We start from the raw sequence: 19,810 nt of genomic DNA, 5'->3' as shown, positions 1-19,810 counted from the left end.
AAAGCCAGGTGCACAAAGTGGTGCATGCATCTGGAGTTCATTTGTTGTAGTGGCTAGAGGCCCTGGCGTGCCCATTCTCTCTCTCCCTTTCTTCTCTCTGTTTGCAAATAAAAGATAAAAACTGGTTTTTTTGAGCCTGGCGTGGTGGCACATGCCTTTAATCCCAGAACTTGGGAGGCAGCTATAGGAGGATTACTGTAAATTTGAGGCCACCCTGAGACTACATAGTTAATTCCAGGTCAGCCTGGGCCAGAGTGAGATCCTACCTCGATAAACCAAAAAAAAAAAAAGTATACCAGATCTCCAGACCTGTTCTTTTGAAGAGGCAAACTTAAAGATCAGGAAGGAGAGTGCAACTTTCCTTTCAATGTGTATTCTTTGAACTATTTCAAACCATTGCCATTGACTTCTTTTTTTAAAGTCAAGAAACACAAAGTTTATTTGAAGCAAAAGTAAACACCAAAGATAACGGAGTCCTCTTGTGAGGAGGGGGTCCTGAAGCCAGAATCACTCTATTGACTTTAAACATACACACACACACACACACACACACACACACACATACATGTGTGTGTGAGAGAGAGAGAGAGAAAGAGAGAGAGAGAGATCTCTTGTAGGTGAACAATCCAATTCAAACTCAGAAGAGAGATGTCCAGAGTATTTCACCTGGCCTTAGAAGGGAAGAAAGGTGGGACTTCTGGGGGTGCTGGGGAATAGAAGTAGACACAAGCCAGAACCTGGGCTTGCTGCCTTTATTTCTCTTTGTACCCATCCCCAAATGTGTCTCTGAGCCAGGTAAGGGGAGAGATGGAGCTTCTTACAGCAGACTGTGTCTGAGACTGACAGGAAAGAAATGAGCTACTCGGGAGGCAGAGCTAGGAAGATTGCTGTGAGTTCCAGGCCACTCTGAGACTACATACTAAATTCCATGTCAGCCTGAGCTAGAGTGAGACCCTGCCTCAAAAAAAAAAAAAACAAAAACAAGAGCCAGGCATGGTGGCATAAATCTTTAATCCCAGCACTTGGGAGGCAGTTGTAGGAGGATCACCATGAGTTCCAGGCCACCCTGAGACTACATAGTGAATTCCAGATCAGCCTGAGCTAGAGTGAGACCCTGCCTCAGAAAGAAAAGAAACAAGCCAACTTCCTCAGATTGCACAGGCTTCTTAGAGCAAGGGAGACACGCTGTGGAAGAGGAGAAGGAGGGGTCGGTAAGCTAAGCGGTCCTCAGAGAGGGCAAGGATACTTTAAAGGGTCAGTTGCTGGGGCCAAGTGTCCCTTCTGGAGAAAAGGATCAAAATCTAGCTGCCAGGGCAGAGTGCTGGGCCTGGGAGAATTCCTAATCCCACAGAACGTGACCTGCCCCATTCCCACGCCTCCCCAGGGACTGCCAGGCCCAGATGTAAGCTTTTCTCCCAGGACCCAGAATAGTCCCTGCCAGGCCTAAGGCCAAATCTAAGAGTCCAGACCTAAGCCCCTTCCCCTCTGGGGAGTTTCCATCCCCAACAACTGCTGCCCAAAAATGGATATCTAGTTTTAGCAGCGAGAAGAACAGAAGATGCAGATGTTCTCACATCTGGAGTCGCAGCTCAAATTAAAGGGGGAAAAGGACAGAAGGAGAACTGAGTCAACACAAAGCAACAGCAGTCTTAGCACAGAGGGGACCTGGGGCCCAGAGACCCGCAGACAAGGTGAGCCACCACGCGCAGACAGATGTGTCAGACTGATCCAAGGATGTGTCAGACAGAACCCAGTTGGTTGGGGAATTTGGGGTGGCTTTGAGAGCAACGGGGCCGTTCTTGGTTCTCTGCTCTGAGTTGGGCTCCAAATGGCCATAATCACACATAATGTCCCCTGAGTCTGTGGTATCCAGGTTGCCTTAGGAAGTCAATGAATGAAATCCACAGACTATCAAAGGTGAAGTTTGGAAAGATTTTATTGCACAGCTTAAGAGAAGCAAAGAAGGCAGAGCCCCCCTGTACAACAGGAAGATGTTCTCCAGAAATCAGAAAACCCACTGTAAACTTACAATTCACTTAATCTCTTTGAGTTAATAAGGCTTTACTGGTTAGGGCTTTACTGGTCAGTCCAGTTTCTATGCCAGGTGTCTGGAGTCTTGCAGTCCTCATGCTGGGTTTCTAGGGCGGGGAAATCCTTTAGGGAAGGAGAAATAAGGAAAGACCAGATCCTTCTTTCGACACTTCTGGCCTCTGGTGGATGCTCAGGGAGATGGCGGGGGGGGGGGGGGCGCGGAGAAGACTCCTTGAAGGATTCTCCTATAAACTGAAATTCCTGAAAAGCTCTGCCTCTGCTTCGAAGAAAGCTGAAGGGACAGAGCTCTGTAATCACAGAGAGATGAGCGCTGCAGGATCAGAGTCAACTTACCTTGGGCTACCTTTAGTCCCTCAATAGACATCTATTACCCACTTCTGAATCTGACCGAACAGCTTCTTGACTATCAGGCAGTGAGGTGCAAGCTTTTTGGAACATACTAACAGATCACCAGCTTTTGCCAACCCAAGGCTGAGAACGTCATCATCGAAAGCCTATAGCAGAGATTTCCTCGCTTTGCTGTAACTGGTCTACCTGACGTTTCTCACCAATGTATTTGAAATGGGCCTTGGTTTATGACTTGTTCTGTAACTGCAACAGCTTCGTGAAATTGTTACCACACAAGAACATGAACTGTGTTCTAGGGCCACGGTCACCCATGCATGGCTCGGGAATAAACTATCTCCCTTTGAGGTGAGGTGAGAGCTGTGTGTTTTGCTCAATATTCCTTACAAAGCTGAAGACATCTCTCCCTTTGTGTCAGTGTCCATTTACTTTCAGGGCCCCGTTAATCATAACTGCTCGTAGTCACAACAGAGGGCTGCAATGGAAGACAGGACCGAGCCAAGGACATCCACCCAGAGACCCAGGGGAGGCAGAAGATAGGGTTCCAAGATCTCATGTGCCCCTGTGTCCACCCACCTGTGCTCTGTGCATCGACCTCCGACCTCCCTCAGCTGAACACCCACACCCCCTGCACCTCCCCACCCACCCAGCTCCCTTCCATCCTCTTTTTTTGTTTGTTCTTTTCAAGGTAGGGTCTCACTCTAGCCCAGGCTCACCTGGAACTCACTCTGCAGTTCCAGGCTGGCCTAGGATTCTTGGCCACTGTTGCAGTCCGGTTCACATTGCTGGTAGAAATCACCCAACAAGAGTAGCTTCTGGGAAAGATAGATTTATTTTGGCTTATAGGCTCGAGGGGAAGCTCCACGATAGCAGGGGAAAACGATGGCATGAGCAGAGGGTGGACATCACCCCCTGGCCAACAGAAGGTGGACAACAGCAACAGGACGGTGTGCCAAACACTGGCATGGGGAAACTGGCTTTAATACCCATAAGCCCGCCCCCAACAATACACTCCCTCCAGGAGGCATTAATTCCCAAATCTCCATCAGCTGGGGAGCTAGCATTCAGAACACCTAAGTTTATGGGGGACACCTGAATCAAACCACCACAGCCACCCTCCTACCTCTGCCTCACAAGTGGTGGGATTAGAGGCGTGAACCACCACACCAGGCTCCCTTCCACACTCCTTTTCAAAGCACCTCAGTGGTTCCACCTTCATTCTCCCTGCACCTCCTCTGCCTTGCCTCAGCAGGTCCCTCATTCCCTCCCATCTCAACCCACCAAACTTCTCCCCGCTCCCCCATTCCACCTCCTTCGCCCTCCACCTCCCTTCCATCTCAACGTGGTCCGACCACAATCCTCCATCTCTTTCCCATTCCACCCCAGCAGCCCCTCCTCCCTCTCATCTCAACATCACCCCCCTCACTCCTCCACCCCACCTCAGCTGGCCCTCACCCTCTCCCTTCGTGCCCCTCTTGGCCTCCCCCACCTCCCTTCCGCTGAGCCTCAGTTGGGCCTCCCACCCTGGCCTCCGCTTTGTGAGCTCTCCCCCAGATCACGGCCAGCACCCTCTCCTGGCCGGATGCAGGCTGACATCATGGTCTGTTCTGTGCATCTCATTTAGGGTGGCAGATCTCCTTTAACTGCACACGTAGCACCCCTCCTTTACTCCCCTCCCAAGTCACAGGATGAGACAGAGCCCGTAGAGTGCTCACTCGGGTTTTGCAGGGATGCTGGAGCCAGATACATAAAGCAGACATACCTCCATTTGTAATCTTTAAAAAAATTATATTTATTTATTTGCAAGAGGATGTGGAGTGGGCATGCCAGGGCCTCCTGCCACTGCAGAAGAACTCCAGATGCATGTGCCATTGTGCATCTGGCTTTAAGTGGGTGCTGGGGAATCAAACCAAGGCTGTTAGGCTTTGCAAGCAAGCACTTTTAAGCCCTGAGCCATTTCTCCAGCTCCAGCTGCCTCCATTTGGATAGGAGGCTATAGAAAGGAATGCATCTGCTCGGGATGACAGCACTGTTAACACATGTCATTGGGATTTGAACATCCTTGTGTGGAGAAGCATCTGGTCCGTATCTAATTCCTATAGACTAGGTAAAAAGCCTCTTAAACTTTTTGGACTCATAATTCTTTTTTGTCTGAAGTTCTTTAAATATATTTATTTATTTATTTATTTATTCATTTGACCGAAAAAGAGCGGGGGGCTGGGGAGAGAATGGGCATGCCAGGGCCTCCAGCCACTGCAATGAACTCCAGACACATGTACCCCCTTTTGCATCTGGCTAACATGTGTCTTGGGAAATCAAACCTGGATCCTTTGGCTTTACAGGCAAATGCCTTAACCACTAAGCCATCCCTCTAGCTCTTCTTTAAATATTTTATTTATTTGCATGCAGAGACAGAAGAGAGAGAGAATGGGCACACCAGGGCCTCCAGCTACTGCAAATGAACTCCAGATACTTGCACCATTTTGTGCATCTGGCTTTACATGGGTACTGGGGAATTGAACCTGGATAGTTAGGCTTTGCAAGCAAATGCCTTAACCTCTGGGCCATCTATCCAGCCTGACTAAAACTTTGATGTGACCCCAGATATATAGGTATATATAATAGATCTATAGGCCATGCATGGTGGTACACATCTTTAATCCCAGTACTCATGAGGCTGAGGTAGGAGGATGGCCATGAGTTCAAGGTCAGCCTACGTTACAGAGTGAGTTCCAGATTAGGCTGGACTACAGTGAAAACTTGCCTCAAAACTGGCATATAAATCAAACATATACTGATAGTCATAAAGGATTTTAAAAATATTTTTTTATTTATTTATGAGAGAGAGAGAGAGAGAGAAGGGGTATGCCAGGACCTTTAGCTACTGCAAATGAACTCCAGACACATGCACCACCATATGCATCTGGCTTACATAGGTTCTGAGAAATTGAATCTGGGTCCTTAGACTTCACAGGCAAGCACTTTAACTGCTAAGCCATTTCTCTAGCCCAGGACTTTATTTTAAAAGAGCTCATTGGTTTCCAGGTATGGTGGTGCAGGCATTTAATCCCAGCACTAGGGAGGCAGAGAGAAGATGATTGCTGTGAGTTCAAGGCCACCCTGAGAGTACATAGTGAATTCTAAGTCAGCCTGGGCTAGAGTAAGACCCTACAAAAAAAAAAAAAAAAAAAGCTTATTGGCATAGTACATAGAATTTTTTACCATCTATTAAAGATGAAAGTCAATTTACACAATACAATGGATGTGTTTGCTTACTTTTACCTAAAGAATTAAGTCTTGGCCACGGGAGGGAGGGGGAAGGTGGGGAAGGATCGCAGGCGACGTCCCTCTCAGCGAGGTTCGCGCCCCGCCTCCGCCCCGGCACCCCCCCCAGACCCCCCCTCTGAGCATGCCCACCCTGTCGGCTGGCCCAGCCATGATCAAGGCGATTTTCATCTTCAACAACCATGGGAAGCCATGGCTGTCCAAGTTCTACCTGCCTTACAGTGCAGATAGGCAGCAGCAAATCATCAGGGAGACTTTCCATTTGGCGTCTAAGAGAGATGAGAATATTTGTAATTTCCTAGAAGGAGGACTTCGATAATCAGTCTTAAGCTGGGCATCTTACTGTGACCTATGGAGCTACATCTTATTAATTGGAGGATCTGACAACAAACTGATTTATAGACATTATGCAACACTATATTTTGTCTTCTGTGTGGATTCCTCAGAAAGCGAACTTGACATTTTAGATCTAATTCAAGTGTTGGTGGAAACATTAGACAAATGTTTTGAAAAAGTCTGTGAACTGGATTTAATATTCCATATAGACAAGGTTCACAATATCCTTTCAGAAATGGTGATGGGGGAAATGGTCTTGGAGACTAACATGAATGAGATCGTTACACAGATTGATGCACAGAATAAGCTGAGAAACCTGAGGCTGGCTTAGCAGGAGCTCCAGCCCATGCTGTATCAGCTGTAAAGAATATGAATCTTCCTGAGATCCCAAGAAATATTAACATTGGTGACATCAGTATAAAAGTGCCAAACCTGCCCTCTTTTAAATAAAGTATTAAAAAGGCCACTTCCAGGTAAAATCCAGGGGGGAGTCATCTAAATTCACCCTACAGTTGTTTACCAAAAATAGAGGAGAGTCTTAACTTTGCTCTTGGATTTAAGTCAAGGTACTGTGTAAAAGTTGTATAAAATCAGTATGGAAGTTCAATGTTACTTTTCTTGCTCAGTGGTTTTAAAGAAATTGAATAGTTCCAATGTTATTCCCTCCCCTTTTCTAAACTGCTTTACTGTGCCCACATAAAGGCATGCCTCTATGTATTGGCCATCACAATATTTCAAAAAGTGAGATATTTCTTTAATTATGTACAACCCAAAATGTTGGTGCTTTGTATGGATCACAAGTGCAGCATTCTTAAATTCTTCCTGCTGTTTGTTGCAATTGTTATTTTAAAAAACCAAGTGTGGTGTGTATTGCATGAAAACATTAAATAAACTCCAAGATAACTGGGAAAAAAATTAAAGAATTAAGTCTTGGTAAGACGGCTGCATAGGAGTCACACCAAACCAAACCAGCCTAGGGAGGGATTCAAGCAAAAGCACAGCAAAATATACTTTTCTTCAAAAAAGTGAAGGTGTATAGGTTCTCTTTTTTTTTTTTTTTTTTCCAAGGTAGCATCTCATGCTAGCCCAGGCTGACCTGGAATTCACTGTGTAGTCTCAGGGTGGCTTTGAACTCTCGGCAATCCTCCTACCTCTGCCTCCCAAGTGCTGGTATTAAAGGTGTGCGCCACCATGCCCAGCTGGTGTATAGGTTTTTAATATTTTTATTTATTTGACAGAGAAAGAAAGAGGGAGAGAGAGGTGGAGGGAAGGAGAGACTGGGTGCACCAGGGCCTCCAGCCACTGCAAACGAACTCCAGATGTGTGCACCATCTGTGCATCTGGCTTACGTGGGCCCTGGGGAATCAAACCTGGGTCTTTTGGCTTTGCAGGCAAATGCCTTAACCTCTAAGCCATCTCTCCAGCACTGGTGCATAGGTTTTTATTGGCCACAGCAGAGAAGCAAGAGAGACCAAGATCTACCAAAAAGGAGGAAACCAGCCAGAATCCCACCCAGGCACCTGCCCAGCCAAGAACCCAGCTACAGGAACAAAGACCAAACAAGGGGATTTTCCAACCTCATCAAACCTGAAGGGGAGACAGCGGAGATCAGCGAAGGAGCTGCTGAAGGGGACACAGGTGGGACCAGCTGAGCAGTTCCAGTTCAAGGCCAGGCTTCCTGCACTCTCCCCTCCCCCAACCGTCAGAACCATGAACCTCCAGAGAATGCATTCAGCCTCCCCCTCCCCCAAGGCAGGGCATCACTACTAAACATTCGAACCAAAGAAAATACATTGAAAGCAGTTAGAGAGAAAAAACAAGTCACCTATAAAGGCAAGCCCATCAGGATAACAACAGATTACTTAACACAAACATTAAAAGCCAGAAGGGTTTGGAATGATGTATTCCAACTTCTGAAAGAGAACAACTGTCAACCAAGATTACTTTATCCTGCAAAGCTTTCTATCCAAATAGCTGGAGAAATAAGGACATTCCACAACAAAAACAGGCTAAAGGAATTTAAGCCAGCTCTACAGAAAATACTAGAAGCTGGGCGTGGTGGCACACGCCTTTAATCCCAGCACTCGGGAGGCAGAGGTAGGAGGATTGCCATGAGTTCAAGGCCACCCTGAGATGACAGAGTTAATTCCAGGTCAGCCTGGACCAGAGTGATACCCTATCTCGAAAAAAAAAAAAAAAAGAAAATACTCGAAGGAGTCCTTCATGCTGAAGAAAAAGCAAAGCAAACACATAAGGAAAAAATAAACCATATTCAAATAACAGTTAAAACAAGAGAGAGTAAAGGGAAACCAGGAAGCACTACAAAACAAGAAGAATGGTGAGAATAAACACATATTTTCAATAATAACTTTTAATATCTATGGCCTCAATGCCCCAACCAAAAGACACAGGCTTGCAGACTGGATTAAAAGGCAGGATCCTGCTGTTTATTACCTCCAGGAAATTCGCCTCTAGATAAAAGATAGACACTGTCTTAGGGTGAAGAGATGGAAAATGGTATTTCAAACAAACAGGCCTAAGAAACAAACAGGGATTGCTGTCCTAAAGTCTGACAAGATAGACTTCAAACCAACATTAGTGAGGAAAGATAAAGAAGATCATTTTATACTGATTAAAGGAACACTCCAACAGGAGGACATTAACAATCCTAAACATATATGCCATATGATCATCTCAATAGATGCAGAAAAAGGCATTTGACAAAATCCAATTTCCCTTCATGGTAAAAATCCTACAGAAACTGGGAATAGAAGGAACATATCTCAACATAATAAAAGCTATTTATGACAAACCTACAACCAACATAATACTAAATGGGGAAAAACTTGAAGCTTTTCCATTAAATTCAGGAACAAGACTAAGGTGTCCACTGTCCCTACTTTCATTTAATATAGTACTGGAAGTCTTAGCCATAGCAATAAGGCAAGAGACACTCATAAAAGGGACATAAATTGGAAAGGAAGAGATCAAATTACCAGTGCTTGCAGATGACATGATTCTACACATAAAGGATCCTTAAGACTCTACCAGCAAACTGTCAGGGCTGATAAACACTTTTAGCAACATAGCAGGATACAAAATAAACACATAGAAATAAGTAACTAACAACAACTATGTGGAGGATGAAATCAGAGAATCACTTCCATTCACAATTGCATCAAAAAAATAATAATAAAGTACCTTGGAATAAACCTAACCAAGGAGGCTGGAGAGATAGCTTAGTGGTTAAGTGCTTGCCTGTGAAGCCTAAGGACCCCAGTTTGAGGCTTAATTCCCCAGGACCCACGTAAACCAGATGCACAATGGGTGCATACTTCTGGAGGTTGTTTGCAGGGGCTGGAGACCCTGGAGCGCCCATTCTCTCCCTCTCTCTGCCTCTTTCTCTGTCTGTCTGTCACTCTCAAATAAATAAATAAAAACAAACAAACAACAACAAAACAAAAATTAACCAAGGAAGTGAACAATTTCTACAATGAGAACTTTAAAGCACTCAAGCAAGAAACTGCAGAAGACAATAGGAAATGGAAAGACATCCATGTTCTTGGATTGGAAGAATCAACAGTGTGAAAATGTCAATCATACCAAAAGCAATCAATCTACACATTTAATGCAATCCCCATTAAAATTCCAATGGCAGGCCCGCTCCATGGGAGAGAATACATCCCTGATACTGAAAACTTAAAACGGGGAAGTCATGAGCCCTAGGGGTGTAACGTCTGTTGCTGTCTGGCTAAATGTATATACTATGCTTATCCAACGACCCAGTAAGCACTTCTCTTAATGTTCATACCCTTATATTAATGCTACTCTCACTTTTAGTAGAGAATCTTCTTTTCAGATGGCAGTGACCTTGGGACGACTCAGAAGGCATCATGGTGCTGGAAAGAAGTGACAGGAATGCTCAGCACTGTAATGCCTCTGTCACACCTTCCAAGGCTCAGGGTCTAAAGCGGAAGAGGTGGCGGAAAGAATGTAAGAGCCAAAGGAAGGGTAGGACTCCTTACAACGTCCTCCCCCCAGACACAAAATGGCCTGGACACCCATGACCTCACAGTGTCTGACACTACCTACACAAGACCATCATAATAGGAGGAAAAGTTCATTACATCAAAATAAAAGAGACACTGATTGAGAAGGGGAAGGGGTATGATGGAGAATGGAGTTTTAAAGGGGAAAGTGGGGGGAGGGAGGGTATTACCATGGGATATTTTTTATAATTATGGAAGTTGTGAATAAAAATTTGAAAATAAATAAATAAAATAAAGTTCCAATGGCATTCTTCGTGGAAATAGAAAAAAACAATATTGAAATTCATTTGGAAGGACAAAGAACTTTGAATATCCAAAACAATTTTGGGCAACACAAATAAGGCTGGTGGTATCACCATATCCAATTTTTTTTTTTTTTCTTTTTCAAGGTAGGGCTTCACTCTAGCTCAGGCTGACCTGGAAATCACTCTGTAGTCTCAGGGTGGCCTCGAACTCATGGCAACCCTCCTACCTCTGCCTCCTGAGTGCTGGGATTAAAGGCGTGCTCCACCACGCCCAGCTCTCTCTGCCTCTTTCCCTCTCTTAAATAATAAAAATAAAATATCTTTTTTAAAAAAGTGTTCTACATTCTTAGCCATCAGGGCAATTCAAATTAAAACTACTTTGAGGGCTGGAGGGATGGCTTAGCAGTCAAGGCATTTGCCTGCAAAGCCAAAGGACCCAGGTTCGATTCCCCAGGACCCATGTAAGCCAGATGCACAAGGTGGCACATGCATCTGGAGTTCGTTTGCAGTGGCTGGAGGCCCTGGCACACCCATTCTCTCTCTCTCTGTCTCCTTCTTTCACTCTGTCAAATAAATAAATAAAATATTTTTTAAAACAAAAGAAAAAAAAACTATTTTGAGATTCCATCTTACCCCCTGTCAGAATGGCTATCATCAGCTGGGCATGGTGGCATATGTCTTTAATCCCAACACTTATGAGGCAGAGGTAGGTGGATCGCCATGAGTTCAAGATGACCCTGAGACTCCATAGTGAATGCCAAGTCAGCCTGGACTTGAGTGAAAAACTCTACCTCAAAATAAAAAATAATAAAAAAAAGAATGGCTATCATCAAGTAAACAGATGACAACAAATGTTGACAAGGATGCAAACAAAGGGGAACCCTTCTACATTGTTGGTGGGAATGTAGTCTGGTACAGCCATTGTGGAAATCACTGTGGAGGTTCTTGATACAGCTAAAAATAGATTTGCCATATGATCCAGCTATTGCACTCCTAGGTATATATCCTAATGACTCTTCTCACTACCTTAGAGATACTTGCATAACCATGTTTATTGCTGCTCTATTCATAATAGCTAGGAAATGGAACCAACCTAGATGTCCCTTAACAGGTGAATGGATAATGAAGATGTGGTACATCTACATAATGGAATTCTATTCAGAGGTAAAGGAAAATGAAATTTGCAGGGAAGTGGATGGATCTGGAAAGGATTATACTAAGTGAGGTAACCCAGGCCCAGAAAGCCAAGCGCCACATGTTCTCCCTCATATGTGGATCCTAGCTACACATGTGTAGACTTGTGTGTGAGCTGGAGCCAAACATTGGTAGCAGAGGCCAGTAAGCTAGAAAAGGACTATAAGAGAGGGAGGAGAGGGAAGGACTTTAGGGGATGGTATTGTATATATGTAAGTAAAACAGATTACAGGGAGGGGAATAGCCTAAGCGAGGCAAGGGGAAGAGATGGAGTAAAAGAGGGTGGGGGGAGGGTCAACCAAAATTCAAGATATTCTGAATAAGACATATGAAAACCTACATTTTTGGATAATGGAACATCCAGAAGCCATAGATTGTTAGTAGAAAATTTTCAGTGCTTGGAATGGGTTACCTTCCAGTGAGTTGTTGGCCAGGGAGGTTCCTGTTGCCTCCAAAACACTACAGGCTATTGCCAAAACAGATGGTAAGACCCTATTACTGAAGACTTCACATGCCTGGGCAGCAATGTCACTGAGAAATCAAGTTGGGGCTGAACTGAAAACTTCCTCCCTGTAGACCAGCCAACTGTAAGCTGGAAAAAGCTGCACTGCATGCAGCCCTATGGGAGATAAAAACCATCAGCAGTGAAAACAGTGGACACTGAAAGTCTCAAGTTTGGTCAGCCTGGCCAAATGACCAAATGAGTACAATAGTGGCATGTCTGTTCTAGGGGAAACCAACTGCTCTCTAATTGGACTGGAGGCCTATTCTATGGGAGGGCATACATGTCTGGTACTGAAGAACTAATCAAAGCCTATGGCAGGGGAGGTCATGAGCCTTAGGAGTATAAAGCCTGCTCTTGTCTGGATAAATGCATATATTATGCTCACCAAACTGCCCAGTAAGCACTACACTTAATGTTCATATTCACATATTAAGGCTACTCTCTCTTTAGTTACAGAAGCTTCTCTTTTCAGATGGCGATGACCACTGGGATGACCCAAAAGGCAACACAGTGCTGAGAAGAAGTGACAGAGGAGTGTCCAGCACTGAAACATCTCTATCACACCCTCCAAGGCTCAGGGTCCATTGCAGAAGAGATGGCGAAAAGAATGTAAGAGCTAAAAGAAGGGTAGGACTGCTTACAATGCAACTGTCCAGACAGAAATTGGCCTCGATATCCACGACCTCACAGTGCCTAGCAATACCTTCACAGGACCCTCATAATAGGAGAAAAAGACAATGACATCAAAATAAGAGACAGCCAGGCATGGTGGCGCACACCTTTAATCCCAGCACTCAGGAGGCAGAGGTAGGAGGATCGCAATGAGTTCGAGGCTACCCTGAGACTACATAGTTAGTTTCAGGTCAGCCTGGGTCAGAGTGAAACCCTACCTCAGAAAACCAAAAAATAAGTAAATAAAAGAGAGACTAATGGAGAGAGGGAGGGGATATGATGAAAAGTGGAGTTGTGAAGGGGAAAGTGGGGGAGGGGAGGGACTTATCATGGTTTATTGTCTGTAAGTATAGAAGTTGTCAATAATAAAGTTATACATTAAGGGTTGGAGGAATGGTTTAGCAGTTAAGGCATTTGCCTGCAAAGCCAAAGGACCCAGGTTCAATTCCCCAGGACCCACATTAGCCAGAGGCATAAGGGGGTGCATGGATCTGGAGTTCGTCTGCAATGGCTGGAGGCCCTGGCATGCCATTCTCTCTCTCTCTCTCTTTCTTCCCCCCTCCCTCTTTCTCTGTCAAATAAATAAATAAATAAAAATTTAAAAATAAAGTTATACATTTAAAAAAAAGAACTAAGGGCTGGAAAGATGGCTTAGCAGTTAAGGTATTTGCCTGCCTGCAAAGCCAAAGGACCTAGGTTCAATTCCCCAGGACCCACATAAGCCAGATACACAAGGTGGCACATGCATCTGGAGTTCTTTGCAGTGGCTAGAGGCCCTGGTGCCCATTCTCTCTCTATCTGCCTCTCTCTCTCTCTCTCTCTCTCTCTCTCTCTCTCTCTCTGTCTTCTTCTTTTTATCTCTCTCAAAGAAATAAATAAAAATATTAAAAAGAAGTAAATCTTTGTTGAATATTTGGTGCTGCAGGACATGGACTATCTTCAATATTTTATTAATCAAATGCACAGTACAAGATGGTATACATATGTTTAAAGAGCCATTTTTAAACTCAGTCAGTAGTGGTGGTGCATGCCTTTAATCCCGGCACTCTGGAGGCAGAGGTAGGAGGATCGCCATGAATTTGAGGCCACCCTGAGACTACAAAGTGAATTCCAGGTTAGCCTAGGCTAGAGTGAGACCCTACCTCAAAAAAATAAATAAATAAAAATAAACAATAAAATAAAATCAAGCAGCAATATATCTCAAAGATATACTAATTTGGTAGTTACATGCTGAGGAATGATGGTAGGAAAATATTAAAATATTCTACATTTATTGAGTTATTTATTTGAGAGACAGGGTCTCATGTACACCTGACGGGCCTACAGACTTTCTATATAACTAAGGCTGACCTTGAACTCCTGACCCTCCTGCTTCCAAATCCCTGGTGTCGAGTCCACAGGCATACATTATATACTCTGGCAAAACCATTGTTTCTATAAGAGTACAAAACTTTCTACGGTAAAATTTGTATACTGCAATTAATAAAAAAATATTTTTTGTGGGCTGGAGGGCTAGCTTAGCAGTTAAGGCATTTGTCTGCAAAGCCTGAGGACCCGTGCCGGATTCCCCAGGTCCCACGTAAGCAATGGCAGGAGCACACAAGGACGCACATGCACAGAAGGGGGTGCAAATGTCTGGAGTTCAACTGCAGTGGCTAAAGGCCCTGCATGCCAATCCTCTCTTTCATTCTTTTTCTCTCTTGCTTGCTCACTCGCTCTCTCACTCTCTCACATTAAAAAGAAAAAAGAAAAAAAAAAGAAAGAAAGAAAGAAAAAAGAAAAAGTCCAGACTGTTGGACTTGCCTCAAAAAATTTTGTTTTAATTTTAATTTTTTTTTTTTTTTGAGGTAGTGTCTCACTCTAGCCCAGGCTGATGTGAATTCATTATGTAGTCCCAGGCAGCAATCCTCCTGCCTCTGCTGGGATTAAAGGTGTGTGCTACCACAGTTGACAATAAAAAAAAATTTTTTGGAGGGGGATTTCGAGGTAGGGTCTTACTCTAGCCCAGGCTGACCTGGAATTCACTCTGTAGTCTCAGGGTGGCCTCAAATTCACAATGATCCTCCTAGCCCTGCCTCCCAAGTGCTGGGATTAAAGGTGTGTGCCACCATGCCCAGCATATAGAAATATTTTTAACTGGGCTGGAGGCATTGCTTAGTGGCTAAGGTGCTTGCCTACAAAGCTAAAGGACCCAGGTTCAATGCTTCAGAATCCACGTAAGCCAGATGCACAAGGTAGCACATACATCTGGAGTTCATTTGCAGCAGCTAGAGGACCTGGCACACCCATTCTCTATCTTTCTCAAATAAATAAAAATTAAAACAATATATTTTTATTTATTTCCATGTGCTTGTGTGTAGATATGCCAGGGTCTCTAGCTGCTGAAAACACCAGATTCATGTGCCAGTTCTTGCATTTGGCTTTACGTGGGTGCTTGGGAATCCAACCTAGGATAGCAGCCTTTAGCAAACAAGCTTCTTTAACCACTGAGCAATCTCTCCAGGCTATACTACAACTCCTTTTTAAAAAAATATTTTATTTTTATTTATTTATTTATTTGACAGAGAAAGAGGCAGAGAGAGAGAGAGAGAGAGAGAATGTGCATGCCAGGGCCTCCAGCCACTGCAGATGAACTCCAGATGCATATGTCCCCTTATGCATCTGGCTAATGTGGGTCCTGGGGAATTGAATCTGGGTACTTTGGCTCTGCAGGTAAACACCTTAACTGCTAAGCCATCCCTCTGGCCCTAAAAAAAAATATTTTAAAGCCAGGCATGGTGGTACATGCCTTTAATCCCAGCACTCAGGAGGCAGAGGTTGAAGGATTGCCATGAGTTCAAGGCCACTCTGAGACTACATAGTGAATTCCAGGTCAGCCTGGGCTAGAGTGAGGCCTTACCTTGAAAAACAATATATATATTTGAGAGAGAGAAAGAATGAGGCAGATAGACAGAGAATGGACAAGTCAGGGCCTCTTGCCACTGCAAACAAACTCCAGATGTATGGGCCACCTTATGCATCTGGCTGATATGTGAGTACTAGGGAATCAAACCTGGGTCCTTGGGCTTTGCAAGCAAGTGCCTTAACCACTAAGCTATCTTCCCAGGCTATACTACAATTCATTTAACAAATATATTTTTTTAATTTATTTGAGACTGAAAGAAAGAAGCAGAGAGAGAGAGAGAAAGAGAGGGAGAGAGAGAATGGGCATGCCAGGGCCTCCAGCCATTGCAAATGAACTCTATATGCATGTGCCACCTTGTGCATCTGGCTTACATGGGTCCTGGGAAATTGAACCTAGGTCCTTTGGATTTGCAGGTAAGTGTCTTAACTGCTAAGCCATCTCTCCAGCCCTGTACTACAATTCTCTTTTTTGTTTTGTATTTTGATTTTCGAGGTAGGGTCTCATTCTAGCCCAGGCTGACCTGGAATTCACTATGTAGTCTCAGGGTGGACTAGAACTCATGGCGTTCCTCCTACCTCTGCCTCCAAGTGCTGAGATTCATGGTGTGCACCCCCACACCCAGCTTCTGAACTACAATTCTTAACATGCAATAGTTTCAGATCTGAGCCAGGATATTTCAGGTGACTATTGTAAGTTGAGCTGACTGGGAAGCAGAATTGATAACTTTATTAAAAGATAGGAAGTGGGCCGGGCGTGGTGGCGCACGCCTTTAATCCCAGCACTCGGGAAGCAGAGGTAGGAGGATCGCCGTGAGTTCGAGGCCACCCTGAGACTACATAGTGAATTCCAGGTCAGCCTGAGCCAGAGTGAGACCCTACCTCGAAAAACCAAAAAAAAAAAAAAAGATAGGAAGTGGGAGGTGGAAAGATGGCTTAGCGATTAAGGTGCTTGCCTGAAAAGCCTAAGGACCCAGGTTCAATTCCCCAGTACCCAATTAAGCCAGATGCACAAGGTGGAGCACGCATCTGGAGTTTGTTTGCAGTGGCTGGAGGCCCTGGCACGCCCATTATCTCCCTCTCTCTGTCTGTTTGTCTCTCCCTTTCTCTCTCATAAGCAAATGAATTTTAAAAAAAAAAATTTTTTTTGGTTTTTTGAGATAGGGTCTCACCCTTGCCGGGGCTGACCTGGAATTTGCTATGTAGTCTCAGGGTGGCCTCAAATTCACAGTGCTCCTCCTACCTCTGCCTCCCGAGTGCTGGGATTAAAAGCATGCACCACCACGCCTGGCTTCAAATAAAATATTTTTTTTTAAAGAAATGATAGAAACTGAAGATGCTCCAGAAAAGACATACCTGATAAACAGGAGTGGGCTTCTCTGACGCTGAGTCATATCCTTTGGAGTCTGGGTTCTGACACCTTCTAGAAGTCTCCGGGGAAGGCTCCCAATTAACTTTGTTTGTAATGAGTATATATAGGGATTTGGTGACTCTCAAATTACATCCTTAAAGGTTGCTAGGAGACCATGGCTCCCTTTTCTCCCATATTCTTAAAGGACACAATAACAAGGTTAAGTTAATGAATTTTCCTTAGTAAACAAAGTGGAAGGGTGGATATGAGAGGCACTTACCAGACCCAAGAATGAGCAAGGAGTGTTACACTCAAAGTTACAGATTATTTTGACCCTAAGTAAGCACAGCCTACTTACTCTCCTGACACCCTAGATGGAGATGTCTTTGGGAATGCATTATCTGCCCCTAGTGAGCACAAAATTTATTGTCCTTGGCAAGATGACTTTAAAAAAAATATATGGGGGAGCCAGGCGTGGTGGCATGTACCTTTAATCTTAGAACTTGGGAGGCAGAGGTAGGAGGATGACTGTGAGTTCAAAGCTACCCTGAGACTACATAGTGAATTCCAGGTCAGCCTGAGCTAGAATGAAACCCTACCTAAAAAAAAAAAAAAAAAAAAACAAAACCATACATATATAGATGGATGGATGGATAGGTAGGTAGGTAGGTAGGTAGGTAGATAGATAGATAGATAGATAGATAGATAGATAGATAGATAGATAGATAGATAAAAAGAAAGAAAGAAAGAAAGAAAGAAAGAAAGAAAGACATATATGTATGGCTGGAGAGATGGCTTAGCAGTTAAAGCACTTGCCTGCAAAGCCTAAGAACCCAAGTTTGATTCTCTAGTAGCCACTTAAGCCAGATGCACAAGGTGGTATGTGCATCTGGAGTTCCTTTGCAGTGGCTAGAGGCCCTAGTATGCCCATTCTCTATCTGCCTTTTTCTCAAATATTAAAAATAAAATGGGACTGGAGAGAGGACTCAGCAGTTCAGGCACTTGCTTGCAAAGCCGAAGGACCCAGGTTCCATTCCCCAGTATCCACATAAAGCTAGATGCACACGGTGGCACATGCATTTGGAGTTTTTTGTTTTTTTTTTTTTTTTTTTTTTGGTTTTTGTTTGTTTGCTTGTTTGTTTGTTTTTGAGGTAGGGTCTCTCACTCTAGTCCAGGCTGACCTGGAATTCACTAAGGAGTCTCAGGGTGGCCTCGAACTCACGGCGATCCTCCTACTTCTGCCTCCTGAGTGCTGGGATTAAAGGCATGTGCCACCGCGCCCAGCTCATTTGGAGTTTTTTGTTTTGTTTTGTTTTGCAGTGGCTAGAAGCCCTGACATGCCCATTCTCTCTCTCTCTCTCTCTCTCAAATAAATAAATAAATTTTATTTATTTATTTATTTATTTATTTATTGTTTTGTTTTTTTTGAGGTAGGGTCTCACTCTAGCCCAGGCTGATCTGGAATTCACTATGTAGTGTCAGGGTGGCCTTGAACTCACGGCGACCCTCCTACCTCTGCCTCCCAAGTGCTGGGATTAAAGGCATGCGCCACCACGCCCGGCTCAAAAAATAAAATATTTTTAAAATAATATATAGTGGGCTGGAGGGATGGCTTAGCAGTTAAGATGTTTGCCTGCAAAGCCAAAGGACCCAGGTTCAATTCCCCAGGACCCACGTTAGCCAGATGCACAAGGTGCCACATGCATCTGGAGTTTGTTTGCAGTGGCTGGAGGCCCAGATATGCCTGTTCTCTCTCTTTCTCTCTTTCTGACAAATAAATAAATAAAAATAAAATATTTTTAAAATAATATAGAGAGCTGGGCATGGTGGTGCACACCTTTACTCTCAGCACTTAGGAGCCAGAGGTAGGTGGATTGCCATGGGTTTGAGGCCACCCTGAGACTACATAGTGAATTCCAGATCAGCCTGAACTAGAGTGAGACCCTACCTCTAAAAACTAAAATAATAATAAGTATATATAAATATATATATATATATACATATATATATACATATATATATATATATAGAGAGAGAGAGAGAGAGAGAGAGAGAGAGAGAGAGACTCAGCAGTTTAAGTGCTTGCTTGCAAAATCTAATGACCCTGATTCAATTCCCCAGTAACGACGTAAAGCCAGACGCACACGGTGGTGCATGCATGTGGGGTTTGTTTGCAGTGGCTAAAGGCCCTGGTATGCCCATTCTCTCTCTCTCTCTGCTTGCAAATAAATAAAAATATTTTAAAATGATTTAAATTCTGTGACCATGTATATGTATGTATATATTAATTTCTTTGAGGGAGAGAATGAAAATGTGTGGGCCAGGGCCTCATGCTGCTCTAGACACAGACACAGGCACACTAGACAACGTATTACCTCAGTGGGCCATTTGGCCTCCATCAGTGATGCTCAAAGTCTGGAGTTAATTTAAGCCTCAAGTCTTCTGTGTTCCTCTTATCAAGAGTGTTTGAAGTCTAAAGTCTTCTGTCAGTAAAACTAGACCAGGCCTCAGGAACAGAATGCCCTCGCTCCCATGCCCCTCTTTCCCTGTCATTCTAACTTTCTCTGTCTTTTGATCCTGCCTCAGTATGAGCTGGGAAGTCCAACAATGACTGTCTGCAGGCTGGAAAGCCCGAGAACCCAGTAGCAGCTCAGACCACAAGACTAAACGTTCCACTGGTCACAACCCGGCCCTGAGGGCCTAAAGGGTTCCTGGAGAGCCACTGGTCTTCAGTCTACACTGGAAGGCCAAAGAAGCTGAGTTCTGATGTTAGAGAAGGTCTGGCTGGGCCAAAGCACTCACAGGAAGGAGGGGCAAAATAACACTGATTTTCCCTCCACTCTGTTGCTGGACTCCACCAGAAAGTCTTTCCCCC

General features: G+C 44.2%; 1 pseudogene; it reads left to right on the top strand.

The window, feature by feature from the left end:
• Positions 1-5,833: 5,833 nt before the first annotated feature.
• On the top strand, positions 5,834-6,480 carry LOC101609098 (annotated as a pseudogene).
• The last annotated feature ends 13,330 nt before the right edge of the window (positions 6,481-19,810 follow it).

This window comes from Jaculus jaculus, chromosome 12, assembly GCF_020740685.1.
Source record: "Jaculus jaculus isolate mJacJac1 chromosome 12, mJacJac1.mat.Y.cur, whole genome shotgun sequence".
Lineage (NCBI taxonomy): Eukaryota > Metazoa > Chordata > Mammalia > Rodentia > Dipodidae > Jaculus > Jaculus jaculus.
The sequence above is the reverse complement of the archived record's forward strand: the minus strand, read 5'-3'. Positions and strand labels throughout refer to the sequence as shown.